The 14,442-nt window shown below is 44.2% G+C and overlaps 1 long non-coding RNA gene across 1 annotated transcript in view; it reads right to left on the bottom strand.

Moving 5' to 3' along the window:
* Positions 1 to 365: 365 nt before the first annotated feature.
* Positions 366 to 14,442, bottom strand: part of LOC140698124 (uncharacterized) — a 76,134-nt gene continuing 62,057 nt past the window's right edge. Inside the window, exon 3 of the long non-coding RNA XR_012075627.1 lies at positions 366 to 444. This is a non-coding gene — a long non-coding RNA (uncharacterized lncRNA). The remainder of the gene's footprint in view (positions 445 to 14,442) is intronic.

The raw sequence follows: 14,442 nt of genomic DNA, 5'->3' as shown, positions 1-14,442 counted from the left end.
GCTCCTAAATGTGCCACCCAACTCTGATCTTTTTTCACTGTTTTTTTTCATGTGGAAAGTAGCAACAGGCACCCTTCCTGGATGTCCTCCAGTCCCAACTGTCCCAGCACACCTAAGTCAGAACTCTGGGTTGTGGCCCCATCTTGCTCTTCCCTGTCTTCCCATCTCAGGAAGTGAAATGGTCATCCAGGCCAATAACTGTGGGGCCACTCTGAACCTCTGTCTCTCTTACTCCTCATCCAGCCCATCAGCAAATTGGGCTCTGGAAGATGAAATTCCAAAATTCCAAACAATTCCAACATTTCAGTGGCTTAAAACAACAGATGTTTACTTCTCCCCGACACAACATGTCTATTACCTGTTGTCTGGGGGCTCTGTTCTGTTGCATCTTCCCTCCAGGATCCAGGCTAACGGAGCAGCCTCCACTTGGAATGGTGCTTGTCACTGTGGGGAAGAAGAAAAGTGAGCTTTGGAGGGCTTCATGCCAGCAATTAAATGCTTAGCCCAGAAGTGACATATGTGACTTCCACTGCCAACTTTTTGGCCAGGACTAGTTACATTGTTCTACCCAATCACAGAGAAGCAGAAAGTACAATCCGACCATATACTTAAAATGGAAAGGGCCAGAAATATTTGGGGAACGGCACGATAACTACCACAGTTTTGTGGTCCCTGCCTCCAGACCCACCTCCAGTGGTCTTCCGAGGAGTAAAGCAAGGTAATTCAATGGAAGATGAGACAACAATATCAGAACCCCTATATCCACTCTTACAAATAATAAGGTAAAAGATTAGTTCTCTGTCATGTAATAGAAGGGCAGAGGTAAGCCATCCGGAGCTTGTGTGATGCTCCACAGTGCAAACCTCTAGGGTCCTTTCACCTCCATGCTCTGCTACCAGGGGTCCACCTAAAGGTTCAGGAAGGATGTTCAAGTTCCAGCCATTGTGTTCATATTCAAGCCAGGGGGAAAGAACATCTATTTTTTTTAAAAAATTAAGAGATTTATGGAGCTATAGTTCACGTTGGTATATAATTCATGCATTTAAAGTGTATAATTCAATGTTTGCAATATATTCATAGGTATGTGCAACCTTTATCATAGTCAATTAATTTCAGAACATTTTTGTCACCTCAAAAAGGCACTCTGTGTACTTTAGCTGCCACTCATACCCTTAAACTCCTCCAGCCCTTGCTGCTTGCTTAGACGCATGCAAGCTTAAAAAATATTGAGAAAGTCTACCAGCGAGGTGAATTCATATCCTTATGTAACCTAAGCACAGCAGTGACATCCCATCGCATCCCAAGCGATCACCTTTGCCATTTTCTTCCTTTTTTTTTAGTTCAACTTTTACTTTTCATAACTTTACATGTGAATTGCAGGTTCACATGCAGTTGTAAGAAATAATACAAAGAGATCACAGGGACCCTTTAGCCAATTTCCCCCAATGGCAACATTTTACAATATCACAAGTAGGACACTGACGTTATGCAGTCAAGATAAACATTCCATCATCACAGGATCCCTCATATTGCCTTCAGTAGCTGTACTGCATCTCTCCCATCTTCACCCTCCCTGTAAGCACTGGCAACCATTAATCTCTTCCCTGTTTCTATACTTTTGTCACTTTACGAATGTTACATAGTTGTAATCATATATTATATACATACATTTAAAAATTTCCTTTTTTTTAAAACAAGCTTCTTCAGGGATCAGGCTAAATTCATAGATAATATTCCAAAAGGGACACAGTGACACATTTTCTTTGTCACATTGGTCTGCTTTAAATAAATAGTGAACTTTTTCATTTACAAAAACTCATTCCAGCTTAGTGAATTAGATTAGAGTCCCTGGAAACTTACTCTGGGGCAGAGGCTAGTGTATAAATGGTCCATTGGAGTTTGGTCCCAGTAGATACCCCTGTAGAGAAGTGAGGAAGGCAATACTGGGCAGGAGGAGATGCTGCCCCAAGGTGCGGTTCCAACTGACGTCTCAGCTCATCTTACAGGGAGCTCTGAAATCAGATAGTTTTTCAGAGTTTTCCCAAATTAAGGAAGGAGACTGGACCTGTATGTTTCCATTCTAGGTCCTTTGATCCTTCCTATACATTTCAGAATCAGCTTGTAGATTCCTACAAAGAATCCTGCTGGGATTTTGATTTGAATTGCATTTAATCTACAAATCAATTTGGTAGGAATTGACACACTGAGACTATTGGATCTTTGAATCATTAAACATGGTTATTTGGTCTTCTTTGATTTCTTTCATCAGTGTTTTATAGTTTTCAGCATACAGATCTTCACCTTTGCCATATTCTATCGTTTAGAAGCACAGCAGAAGTCCCTCCCACACTTCAGGGAAGTGGATCACACAAGAGTATGAATACCAGGAGACAGAGATCATTGGAGACCAAGTTAGAGTCTGCTGGCTATCGTCTCTGGGTGGTGGTGATTCTCAGAACTTCCTGGCTAAGAGTACCCTGGTGTTCAGGGGCCCCAGTGCTCTGAGAATAAGCCTCGTTGTGGTCCAGAAGGAAAGTAGATGAGTGGGAGGAGGGAGCTCAGTGTGTGTACTTGACCAGGTCCTAACCTCCCTCCCACCTGGGCTCTCCCAGTGTCCCATGGTGCTATTCTTTGTACATACTCCATGCTCTCCTGCTGTTCCCAGGGATGAGCCTTCAGCCTGGAATTAGATCACCCACTTTCTCCATCTATCAAAAATCTGACACCTATTCAGAGCCTGCTCAAAGACCATCTCTTCCAGGAAGGATTCACTGAATTCCTGGTAGAATCAAGCTCTCCACTGGACTTCTACTATATGCTGATCATACCCCAGGCCTGAGACATTTCATTCTGTCTTTTTTTAATCATTTGTGCATGAATCAATTACATTCTCTCTGATGTGACAGTAGACCAGTTCAAGTAAAAAATGTATTTTATTGGCTCATAAAATAGAAAAGTTTAGGGGGTAGACTGACTTTGGACACAGTTGGATTCAAGGAATCAAACAGTGTTTTTAGGACCCGGTCTCTCTCCATCATCTGCTCCACTCTCCTCTTTGGGCCCTTCTTCATAGGCTCTCAGGGGCAGCAAGGTGCTTCCCATGGTCCTAAGCCAACTAAATCTACCTCCAACTAAAAGAGGGAGGGCCCTTTTCTGCCCATAGAAGGCCCTGGCTTACAGCTCACATCTCTGACTAAACCGTGTGTCCATCCTTGCACCAATCAGGGAGGCCAGGTGACATGGCAGGAATCAAGGTGAGGCTAGTTTCCATGGAGAAATCCATTACATTGGAACCAGAAATAGACATGGATGCTGAAGCCTGACCATGTCCAGACCTGTTACACCCCCAGACTGTGAACTCCTGGAGGACAGGAACTGTGTCCCTTCCTCTTTTATGTTCCAACACTTGGCTCAGGGCTTGGCACATACTTAGACTCCAAGTGTTGAGTCGATGTTTATCCAATGAATAGATGCGTGTGCAGCCATGTGGAATAGAATAGGAGTAGGCCAGCAAAACATTCCCACAAAGGGCCAGATAGTAAATATTTCCTGCTTTGGAATCTGCCTGTTGTAGCAGAAAACAGCCACAGACCACATAGAGGGATGCGGCTGTGCTCTAATAAAACTTTATTTATGCACACTGACCTCTGAATTTCATGTAAGTTTCACGTGCGTGTCAGGAAATAGACCAGGCTCACTGGCATACAACAAGTAGCGGTAAGCTATGGTTTGCTACCTCTCAGAGAAGAGATGAGCGCAGGACAGTAGACAAAGAACAATCCACCTCGGGTGTCACATCCTCCTGCAGTGTCACACCTTGCCAAGCTGACTTTGTGTGAGGCCCATTGTTGTGCCATCAACACGTGAAAAGGTAACATTTAATTTAGGTCGCGCATCTGGAGCGGGCAAGGCGCCTTCATCAGGCAGTATTTAAATTTCTACATTCCACACCAGTGCCCCTAAAATTGTTAAACTGCGTCGCCCTTGCAGCTTTATTAAACCTCGCCCCTGTTCCAGCCATGCTTGACGAACAAACGAGCAGAGTTCCCTCCGAGTTGAGTAGATCTGCGGGCGGGGATCTCGGCTCCTTCCCAGCCGCTCCTGGGAAGCCAGCACTGTCCCAGCGCACCCCCCACCCCCTCCTGGCCCTTTGTGCGGGGAGCCTGGCGCCCAGCAATTGTGTCTCTAATCAACTGCCTCTAAGCAGGTGAGCATTTATCTCAGTCAGTTACCCCTTATAATTACTGTATTGAACCTAGTTGTCTATAAAATGAATGGTTTGTTCAGACACTTTACCCAAAGAGTTCATTAGGGGTTAAACAAAATGCAATCCCATTTGCAAAGAGTATAATAAATTGTTTCATCTGTGAATTTAGCTGTTCTCCCTAATGCAGACATGGGTGTTACAGTGGCTTTCCCTTGATAGGGTTATGGGTTAATGAAATGCCTTTTCTGTTGCTTATTTTCCTCTCTTCTGTGCTGAGTGATAAGTAGCTAACCAACGAAGCTTGTAATTACAATCTTACAGAAACCGGGCCGATCTGTATATAAATCTCACCATCCAATTACAAGATGTAATAATTTTGCACTCAAGCTGGTAATGAGGTCTAATACTCGTGCATGCGATAATCCCCTCTGGATGCTGGCTTGATCAGATGTTGGCTTTGTAATTAGACGGGCAGAAAATCATTATTTCATGTTCAGGAAAAAATTAGGTTGGTGGGAAGTTAATTTTCTCACCGCTCTCTGAAGCGTAGACAAGAATTTAATGATTTAATCATGATTGTTAGCTCTTTTGCAATCAATTTGTAATGATTGTGTAGCAACTCTCTTCAAGGGAAGCTGCTTTGGAGAGGAGTTTGCAAACAGCCATCCAGTGGGGGCTGGCCTTCGAGGGACACGTGACACCAGGCCATTAAAGCTGCCTTCAGCGTGACTGACAGGATGAGGGGAGGCCCAGCCTTCCAGCTTGCAGATGTGCGCCCCTCCCAGGCGGGTCTGAGGAGGTAGAGCATCTTAGCACCATGGGCTGCCAGAGATTCCATCCTCAAGGAATGGATGCAGGCTCCTTAACTGCCAAGCCCAGGGAATAATTTTGTTGATGTCATGCACCGTAGATCTCGGTTTACAAACTCAAGTGTGCAAACAAGAGCACATTCTTTCATTTTCTTTAAATTTACTGAATTCTAACTTGGAGACTCATGCTGCTTCGTTGGTGGAAGCTGAAACTCACAGATAAATTGAGTTCACCATCTGACCTCTAGAGAAAGGGAGACATCTTGGATTGTGTACAGTGCAAAGGCCCCTCCTGTCTCAGCGTGCATGGTCCCTTCAGGCTCCAAGGCTCCTCAGCTCCCCTTCCAGGCATAAGACGCAAGAACCCTTGGGGAGGCTGAGAGCCGCGGGCCCTAAGGTCTGGCTTCCAAAGCTGGGTCAGGGAAGCAGCTAGGCCCTGTGAGGTTTCACATCCGTGGGGAACAGGAGCCAGGTCATGACTTACAGCAGTTTCCCTGCCCAGGTCTCAGGCCAGCTCACTGTTTCCCAAGTTCAGGCTCCTCTGAGGTGCCGCCAGCTCCCCCCAGTAACCCTATCTCATAAGTTTGCCTTTTTCAAAGGATCACAAGAGCCTTTAACTTCGGGCAGCTTCTGTTTGCAGCCCAGCTGAAACTCCTGAGGCTGAGAATTACAAAGCCTGCCTACCTGCTTGAAGGAGAAGACAGAGGGAGAGCAAACTCTAATTAATATTTCAATAAATTATCCTCCTGTATTGACACAGACCGCCTCCTGTGTGTTCACTCGATGATTTATTTTCTGAGTGCCCCAAACACATTTTCCCTCCCGATATTGGATGGTGTGATTATCACTTGGAGGTGTCTGGTTGTCCCATCCAATTCAATTCTAGAAGTTTTTATTATGCTCTACCCAGATGCTTAAGACTGAGCCGGGGAAATCCTGTGTGTTTGAGGGGGAGGGCAGTGATAAACAGTGTTATCATTTATTACTGCATTTTATTGAAGTTCATTGAGGCCATCAATTGTAAAATGCATCATTATTTTATGTACTAAGAAAGCAAAAAGTTATTGCTGAAGAAGATACATATAGTGCTTCTTCAATCCCTTAGAATTTTTATTTTGTACTTACTGAAAGTCTCTTTCATACTCATATAAACAGATTTTTTAAAATCATAGATCACTCACTTGCATACATAAAAAGAAAATGTAAGTGAAATAAACTGGCAAAGTTATTCCTGAACTATCTTAATATTCAGAGACCAGATATTCTGAGCTCAGTGTCATTGATGTCTGTGTTTTCTTAAAAGAAGGCTGCACTATTGTCTTTGGGAATTTCTTCTAAGCAATGACACTTTTGTGCAAATTTTGATGCCTGTGTGCTAGTAACGCCAGTAATATCAGGATTGCTCCTGGCCAACATCAATCTTAATCTCAATGATGTTAAGATGCGTAACAAAAAATGCTCATCTCAAGACTGATGAAATACATTAAGTATCTGGTGTTGGACAAAACAACCAGGGCAGGTGGAGTGAAGACAGAGAGAGCCTGAGGCAGGCTGTGGTGAGAGGCAAAGAGAAAGCTCTGGTCCGGGTGAACATGTTTTCAACAGAGTAAGAGATGAGCTCAGCTATGCAGCTGGCAGGGTGGGTAGGGCTGAACTCCGAGTTCCGGAAGCTCAGAGTCACTCTAAAGCCTCCTTAGGGGATAAAGAAGATGGCTAGACCCCTTGAGTGCTCCTGGCTAGTCCTAGCAACAGAGGAAGCCCAGAGGAAATGAGGAGGAAGCTGATGCCTCTAGGATTCAGGGCACTTGAATCAAATATGGTATCAGAGTGGGTACCACCAAATGGTGCACTAAACTTTCCACTCCAGGCAGGTGGATTTCCTGGCTACACATGCTCGTTCTCTCTATGAGGCCCTGTCCAGGCTGTTTATTCCACTTGGATACCTTTGTGCATATGGTTACTTGTCTTTCTGCAAGTACTGCCCTGATGCCTTATATCATCCTTAGGGAGTAATTTGGCTTGAGGTATTGCCCCCTATTAAAATTTAAGTTCCTTGAGAGGCTTTTCAACTTGCATTTCACTGTCTCTCACTCTCAGTGCCTGGTAGCCCTGTGCTTGTTTTTTATTTCCTTGTTTTTGTATGGTCCCTCTCACCACAGGACCTTTGCACATGCTTACCCTACTACCACAGCATTTCTTTCTTTCCCTGCTCATCCTTCAGGCTTTGGCTCGAGCACTATCTTCTCAGGGAAGGTTTTCCTGTAGTCTAAGCAGATCACACTTTTCACTTAAGGGTCTCCCTAGGCCACATGACTTTCCCACTTATATATAAATGATGAATGTGTGAATGGATCATACATAGATGGATGAATAAATTAGAGCATGGGTGATAAACATAAGAGGCAATTCTGGGAAAAATAGGAAGCAATCTTGACTCCTGCTGAGGGTGGAGTTGCCCTCCCACCAGGCTTGGGTGACAGTGAACTTTACATATGACACTTAGATCACAGAGTGCCTAGTGAGCCCTTGGAAAAACTATGATGAATGTCATTGATTTGAACTATTCCTCTTTCATCCAGGCATTGCCAGTCTAAATTCCAGTCATAGAGTATTTTGTCTCTGAAAAACTGCCTCCCCTAACTCTAGACCTCATGATCATATTCTGCCTGGTTTTGTCTCCTGATGACTCCGGACTCACTCATCTGGACTCTGCAGCTGCCCTTGGAGCCCCCAAGAGGGCAGGAAGGGACTAGACCCTTCTTCCACCTCGTAGCTACATATGCCATCCTTGGAGGCAGGTAGACAGCCTTCCAAGATTGTTCCATGTCTTCCCTGGGCTTCAGTTTTCTCTCCAATTGTTGGTTTCACTTTTCTTCTTTGAAATTTTTTAAAAATTGTGTTAAAATATACATCACATAAAATGTACCATCTTTATCACTTTTAAGTGTATAGTTCAGTGGCACTAATTACATTCTCATTGTGCAGCCATCACCACCATCCATCCACAGAACAGTTTTCATCTTGCAAAACTGAAACTTCGTCCCCATTAAATAATAACTCCCCATTCCCCACTGGCCTCTAGGAATCACCATTCTACTTTCTGTCTCTATGAATTTGACTCCTCTAGATGCCTCACCTAAGTGGAATTATACAGTATCTGTCCTTTTGTGCTAGCTTATTTCACTTAGCATAAAGTCCATCTATGAGGTAACGTGCCAGAATTTCTTCCCTTTTTAAGGCTAAATAATATTCCATTGTTTAGATAGACCACATTTTGTTTATCCATTCATCCATTGATGGACATTTGGGTTACTTTCACCTTTTGGCTATTGTGAACAATGCTACTATGAACATAAGTTTTCTTTTCTTCTTCTTTTTTTCTCTTAATGGAGGTGCTGGGGATTGAACCCAGGACCTCATGCACACCAAGCATGCACCCTACTGCTGAGCTATATCTCTGACTCCTTTTTAAATTAGAGAAAAAAAATTTAGCAAATATTTCTTTAAGACTGTGCTTTTAATTCTTTCGTGCATATACCCAGAAGTGGAACTTGCTACCTTGTTGTTCTTCATAGTGGCTGCGTCATGTTACACTCCCACCAGCAGTGGACAAGAGTTTCAGTATTTCTATATCCTTGTCAATGCTGGTTATTTTCTGTCTTTTTTTTTCTTTTAACAGTAGCCATCGTACTGGGTGTGAGGTGTAATTTTTCTTTGTGACCCCAAAAGCCCCTCTTCCAATTCTTCCCAGTGATGGAGGGATTTACCTTTCAGTGAAATTCAGCAAATAACACTGAAGTGCCTTCTCCGGGCAAAGAGCTCTGTCAAGGGTGCTGGAGGTGGGGCGGGGGAGTGAATAAGAGTGTGGACTCTGCCTGTAAATCCCCACCTGCTGCCACTTCCTAGCTCTCCCCGTCACTTCCCTGCTCTAAGCCTCAGTCTCCTTACCTACAGGATGGAAATGACAACAATGGGGTCCATTTCACAGGCTCCTTGTGAGGATTAATTTATTTAATATATAGAGAGAGACCAGCATAGTCTGGCATGTTCCTGTTCTTTTTATTTAAATTATTCTTACTTGCTACACAGAAGAGGCATAGCAGGACACATTTCCACTTACTAGAAGGAACTAAAAGGACCCTCCCTGAGCACCCAGGCCCCCTGCTGCCCTGTCCCAGGGTCTTATCTCACCTAGAAAGGTATGACCCAGGTATCATCAGGACTCCCTCTGGGAGATGGGGGTATAGATTTCCTCTTTCTACTTTTTTCCATTTTACAAGCTTGAAAAAGTGGACATAATTCTTTTATAATCACAGATAACTGTTACAATAATAATGACATTTAAAATGAGCACAGACTTCTAGCTAAAGATAATAAAGTCATTTTTCTGCCCTTATCTCCCTTAAAGTCCACATAAAGCAGCCACGAGTAAGTAAAAATAGAGATCAACTTGGATCTTGATGGAACCAGGACAAGTCTACATCCCCAGACCATCATCTCTCTTGTATCTGGAACAAAGCACAGCAGGTGGAGAAAGTGGCCAGGTCCCTCCTCACACTTCAGGCGGGATACGAAGATAAGGTTTGGCCTCCTGAATTAGAGGAGGGTGATTGAAGAGACCAGAAGTGAGGATGGGGTGTCCGGAGAGATGTGGAGGCATACCTGTGCAGGTCCCACTGGACGTGGATGGAAGGGGAGGGGACATGGTGGAGAACTCATGGGGACAGGCAGTTTCTCTTCTCTGGGAACCAACCTCCCAGCAAGGGAGACCATGGGAGGTGAGATGAGGTGAAAGATGATTAAGTGGTGACCCGTGAGCTTAGCACAGAAAGACTGGGACAGTTATACCTCCCTCTCCATCATGGAAAACTGAGGTGCCCTCTGCCCCGGAACACAGCAAGTAGACTTGGGGAGAAAATACCTGAGACTTCATCTCTGAACTAAAGCGTGGGCTTTCCCAGCTCATTCTCCGACCCCCACCCCTCCATACCTCCTGCATCCAGCATCTCAAGAGGAGGGATAGTCAGAGGAGTCAGCACACGCCCTAGGTACACAAACTGAAACACTTAAAAAAAAATCAGGAAGGAGGAAAGAAATATAAGCAAAAGCCACTGAAGAGTGTGCAGCACAGAAAAAGAATTTACTCAGCATCACAGAGGGAGTTGGACAAAGGGTTATCTGAAGACTCAAAGAAATTACACACGGTGCGGTCTTTCTACAAACGGAACTCAGAGAGTTGATGAAAGGCAAGCTAGCAAAAAAAGGGAAAGCAGAAGCCAGACAGAATTGAACACCACACTGAAAACAACAACCAACAAAATAAACATGGCCAAAAATTCAGCTGGGGGGTGGCGAACAGGGCAGAGAAAATCATAGGGGTGGAATGGAAGAGAATGCAAAATTCAAAATATCCAAATACAGAAGACGATCAACACAGAAGACAAAGGAGATCAAACACACATGTCAACAGTGGACTTGAAGGTGAGAACAGAATGGCACATAAATAAATACTCCAAAATACAGCGCAGAAAATCTTTGTGAAATCAAATTTTAACTGTACGTTGAATGGGAATAGGAAAAATGGTGTAGAAAAATTGGTGAGATTCCTAAAGTTCCAGAAACAACCAAGCAAACAAAAAAGAGAGCCCTGTCAGTATCTAGAGCAGAAGATACTGGGGGAAGAAAGTCAAGTACGAGGGGAAAAAATTGGACAGACATCAAACTTCTCCACAGAAGTTCGCAATTCATAAGACAATGGAGCAAGGTTTAGGCTCTGATATGAAAACATAAAAGCTTCAAGTTTATGCCCCAGCAAGCTACCACTCAAGTATAAAAACAACCCATTTTCAAGGTATATAAGAACTCGTGTAGGACCTTTGGCCCCTTCTTGGAAATTAAAAACAGAAAGGAAGAAAGAAATGCTTAATGAAATTCAGCCAGCCTCGAGATGAATCAAACAAAGTTAAGGATTCTGATGTGAGAAGTAATAGAAAGGCCTGGGAGAGGTGTGATATACCCCATTTTGATACATAAACTCAGATTAAAGAACAAGTATGGGTTGTGGGTACAGAACAGTGCACATGGTATTAACCTAAACTATAAAAATAATAACTAAAAAAAAAAAATCAGTGGTGTATTAGTTTGCTAAGGCTGCCGTGACCAAGCGCCACCAACTGGGTGGTTTAAACAACAGAAATGTATTGTCTCCCACTTCTGGAGGCTGGAAGTCCGAGATCAAGGTGTCAGCGGGGCTGGTTCTTTCTGAGGGCTTCTGGTGGTTTGCTGGCAATCTGGGGTTCTATCTCTGCCTTTACCTTCACATGGTATTCCCCCTGTGTGTGTCTGTCTCTGCGTCCAAATTTCTTCTCAAAAGGACACCAGTCACTTTGGATCAAGTTTCACTCTGTTGATCTCATTTTAACTTGATTTCCTCTGCGAAGATCCTATTTCTAAATAGGTCACATTCAGATGTACTTGGGGTTAAGATTTCACCACATGGATTTTGGGGGATGTATTCAACCCTCAACAAGTAAAGAGAAGGAGAAATTGGAAGAAGGAAAAAGTATACAGACATTTCTACAGTTAATAGGTACTATGTAAAGTTGGAGTTTGAAGCTTAAGAAATAAAACAAATCCAACCTTTTAATGTTTTGGTAAATTTTTTTTCCTTAACTTTAACTTGGTCTTGGAACAAATAGGTCTTGAAGCAAATGAACAGTTAGCTAAAAGGGTAGCAACTCTTTCCGATTTGCTTCTTTTTTTCCCCCTGTTACATTAAGTTAAAATAAATTTCTTTTAATTGAGACAAAATTTGTAATTTAAAAAATGTGTTTTAAATGTCAAGGGAGAACACAACTCCACAATGGAGAATTCTAGCGTACTCTAGAAGGTGTTCCATTAGAGCACTGGTTCTTAACCAATGGTTCTCCAACCTGGGGTGGCGTGGGGGACACTTAGCCATGTCTGAATCATTTTCAATTGTCGCGATTTAGTCATGAGTGAGGTGCTATTGGAATCTAGTGGGTGGAGACCAGGGATGCTGTAAACAGCCTACAGTGTGCAGGGCAGCTTCTCCCCTCCCCCAACAAAGAGTTATTCAGTCTGAAATGTCGACAGAGCCATGGTTGAGGAATCCTTTACCAGTAGGATGGACATCAAGCTGTGGGCAAGAAGGGAGACTGCAGTTTTGCCCTAACACTGCCCAGAATTCATTTACCTGTGACATCAGTGACTATCCTTTGGCTCTCAAAATAATTTTAATTTTAAAAAGCCTGCTGGGAGAGGACACTGCTTATCCCCATCTTTAATGGGGACCTATAGTTACCACATCAAAGGGAGAGAACTTGGGGCAGGAAGGCTTTTCTGGATGGCTCCGAGCAGTACCAGTGAGCAGACCACCATTCTCTGCTATGCAGCCTTGATCAAGACACCTCAGTCTCATGGGCTGTCCCGTGTTTTGTGAGCCCTCATGCCCCTTAAACTCCCGCAGCCCCTCTCCATCCACCCCCTTCCCCATCAGTTGCTGAAGCCTCCTACTTGCTCGCTGCATCCCAGGAAGTCCCCTCCCCTGGAACTGCCCCTACTTAGCCATCCATCTTGAGTGCCTTTGAAGATTTCCGGCTTCTCTAGTCCGGAAGCCGCACACAGGGTCAGGCATTTGAGCCCGATAATCACTCTGCTCTGCCAGTGCCCGAGTGCCACGAAGCCTCTTTTCATGCCTATTTAAAGCCTCCGAGGGGCTTTCAAGTGCTCTTTGATAAATCATAGTAAGTGTTATTCTGGCCACTCCAGCTCAGTACCTGCTCGCGCCCTCCCCGTCTCCCGGGCAGCTGCTCCCCATCACTGCATTTCACTGGCGACAGTAATTCATTCCACTCGAGCTGACGAGCTTAGTTCCCATTTATTTGCACATTATGAGCTGTGTCACTCCACTTACCCTCTAGACAGTAAATGGTTTGAAAAATGCAACTGTAACAAATATTCGGCAGAGGATAAGAGAGAGGAAAAAAGAATTGAGAGAGAGTGAAGGAGGGAAATTAAACCTTTGAATTCAGGGTCCAAAAACACCCAGATAATGAATAAATAATGCCCTTGAATTATCTCAATCAGCAACAGCATCAGGGATGCCATAGAAACTTCCAAGGCTTCCTCGAAAATAAATCTCATTCTTTTCCTCTCTCTGCTTTTGAGTCTGAGTTCTCTGAAAGTGGGGCTAAATCAAATACCGTAGGAAAATAATTAGGCTGCAGTGTTGGCTTTTGCCTTTGAAATCAGAGAAGCCTGGGCTGTTTTCTCTGCCTGTTGGAGGCCAGGGGCCCCACTCTATAGCCCCACTTTCTCTGTGATGATTAGGATGGCTTTCAAGGAAACTGAGGCAGCTCATAAAGGTAATGCTTCTTTTTCTAGGTCTCAGAGCTTATACAAATTCGGACTTGAACCCAAGTCTTCTAAAACTCGGTGTGACTTGTTTAATGCAGCCTATGTAGCACCTTTGTGAGCAGTATAAAAAGCTGCCCCACCTCTCCTAACTCGTAGCTAGGATGCGGCTTGGCTGGCTGATGGAGCCTTGTATGACGAGGAGGTGCCCCTTCCTCTGGGCAGATACCATGCTAGGACACATGACTTGCCTTGTAGTGTGTAGGCTGGGTATTAGCTTTGCATATATCCCCAGCCTAAAGCCTTTGTACAGTGCACATCCTGCACAACCGTACATGACATCTTTCCATGATAGTCCAGGAACGTCCACTTTCCTTAAGATGTGGGGAGTAGTTACTAGAATGTTTAAGGCTAAATCTAGACTGTATCTAGGAAGATAGAAGCATGTTGCAAAACCAAGAGCAGAAGCAGGATGGGAGAGAGGCTACAGAATGGTAGGGCTAGACCTCAGAGGGTTGTCTGCATTCAGGCTGCAGTGGGAAAAACAGATCTAGACAAGGGGTTTGGGGTGATGATGTGCATGCAGAACGTGCCTGGGGTTCAACACATGCTGTGAGGTAGGCCAGCCACTTAGAGGAAGCCCCTGGGGCTGGAAGCATATCCTGTCTCTGGAGCCATGGCAACCGCTTGGAGGCTAGGATTTGGAAGTAGATACCACGTGATGTATGACTAAAATCATGATTTGAATCCTGGCTCTATCACTATGGTAGATGAGGTCTTTGATCAGCAAGTATTTACTTCTTCCCCTATCTCAATGGTCACAAGGTACTTCCCACCCCTTTGATGTTGGGCTGAGCCATGTAACCTGCTTTGGCCAATGAGATGCTGGCCATTGTGATGCAAGCAGAGGCTTAGAATATGCTTGCAAACCTGCCTCTCATCCTCCTGTCACTGCCACAGGAACATATGCTAGTAAGCCCAGTGGTCCCGCTAGGACAAACACATAGAGCAGACCTGAACCAAACCCAGATCCAGGCACAGCTGACCCCA

The sequence above is a fragment of the Vicugna pacos genome, chromosome 9, assembly GCF_048564905.1.
Source record: "Vicugna pacos chromosome 9, VicPac4, whole genome shotgun sequence".
In the NCBI taxonomy this organism is placed as follows: Eukaryota; Metazoa; Chordata; class Mammalia; order Artiodactyla; family Camelidae; genus Vicugna; species Vicugna pacos.
Note: the sequence above shows the minus strand (reverse complement) of the source record. Positions and strands in the feature narration are given on the sequence as shown.